Genomic DNA, 2081 nt, shown 5'->3' on the forward strand with positions numbered 1-2081 from the left:
CCAGCCTGGGCAACAAGAGTGAAACTCCGTCTAAAAAAAAAAAAAAAAAGAAGAAGAAGAAATAAAGAAAATGTGATACATAAGGAAATCCTTCCATTTGTGACGACGTGGACAAATCTGGAGGACTTTATGCTAAGTGAAACAAGCTAGAAACAGAAAGACAAATACTATATTATTTCACTTATATGTGGAATCCAAAAACGTTAAACTCATAGAAACAGCAGAATGGTTACCAGGGGCTGGGAGGTGAGGGAAACAAATAGATCTTGATCAAAGAGCACAAACTTTCAGTTGTAAGATGAATAAATTTTGGGGATCTAACATACAGTACAGTGACTATAGTTAATGATGTATGGTGTACTTGAAATTTGCTAAGAGTGTAATCTCAAGTGTTCTCACCACATACACACACGCACACGCTTTAAAAATAGTGGGAGAAATTTAAGAACTAGGAGAATCACAAAATATATAGAATCTGTGAGTTTAGCCTGCCCTCTAGTGGGAAAATTAAGTTCAACAGTCTGCATAAAGAAGCTTCAAGAAGCACTCCAGGAAGATTTTATGCTAAAGTACAAGATGGCACTTGTGTTTGTGATGCAACATAAATGAAGCAAACAGATTCATTTCATGCTATCTCAGATGGACTTTGCAATGTTAACAAGCCAATCTTTCAATAGCTCGCCACTGCCTGTAGGATAAAATCGTTTGCCTTAGCCTGACGGAAGTGTAGTCTCCAATGTGACCTCACCCCTCTCTATCTCCCTCTGCTCCAACCAGACTAAGTTATTCCCCATTCTCTAAATACATCTTGTGGTCCCCACATTCCTTCCAGATTTCCTGTTTTCCTCCCTACGGTACCTAGCTCACTGCTGTGGAAGCAGTGGGTAATCAGTAAGTAAATTTTTGATTGATTAATCCCATTCAGTTTATTTAATTTTAAACAGCAGGTTTTGTTATCCCGGAGGAAAGGGAATGTGATGTAACAAAGCCTTGGGGAGGAAAAAACTTGAAGACCCCTTTATCTGTTCTTGCCCTTTGAAGGAGGCCTGGATAGACACCATTTCCCTTCCTTAAAATTTAAGTGGTATAATTTATTTCCACATCGCATTCATAGAAACAGTGCTAGCAGTTTTTCCTTATCTAACACAGTGGGTGCTGAAAAAAATATGTCTAAATAAATTAATGTCTGTGTTTTGCTCATTATAATTTCTTTAGTACACCACTGACAGCTACTTGTTTAGACTTAATTATGATCATGCAGTTTCCCTGCTGAAAACTCAAGGGCCCAGGCACCCTCATTTTATAAACCCTGCTTTCCTGTCCATCTTCATCTGCCGCCACTCCACTTCATGTTGAAATTGTTTGTTTGTGTGTCTTCTTTCCTAGACTGTTAGCAGGACCCATGTCCTACTCATCTCAGACTCCAGGGCTAGCGCAGAGCCTAACCTGTAATAGATGATCAGTAAATGTTTGTTGAATTAAATCACTCCATTCTGGCACATTTTAAGTCTATTCCTTCTAATCTTATTCACAACGGAAAAAAGTAACAGAATGGTAAAACTTTAGATTTACAGGTTATCTCAGAGGCCATCTAATCAATTTCCCTTATTTTATAAATGTGGAAACCCAGGCCTGCTCAGGATCACACAGTTTGTTGGTCTTTGTTCTATAAGAATCAGACAATAGTAGGAAAGAAAAATTCCTCCAACTGAGACTGAGCTATTTTGTTGTTCATTGTGTTCAGAAGCCACTAGTACCCAGAAACTAAAATAAATTCCCTTATCAGTATTTGAAATTTCATAATCTTGTGTTCCACAACCCATGTGTCAGGGTAGATGAACTTGATTTTAGGTGCCTGGGTGCGGTGGCTCATGCCTGTAATCTCAGCACTTTGGGAGGCAGAGGCAGGAGGATCACCTGAGGTAAGGAGTTCGAAACCAACCTGGCTAACATGGTGAACCCCCATTTATACTAAAAATACAAAAAATTAGCCAGGTGTGGTGGCTTGTGCCTGTAATCCCAGCTACTCTGGAGGCTGAGGCAAGAGAATCGCTGGAACCCAAGAAGTGGAGGTTGCAGTG

The sequence above is a fragment of the Colobus angolensis genome, unplaced genomic scaffold (assembly GCF_000951035.1).
Source record: "Colobus angolensis palliatus isolate OR3802 unplaced genomic scaffold, Cang.pa_1.0 Scaffold91, whole genome shotgun sequence".
NCBI classification, from domain to species: domain Eukaryota; kingdom Metazoa; phylum Chordata; class Mammalia; order Primates; family Cercopithecidae; genus Colobus; species Colobus angolensis.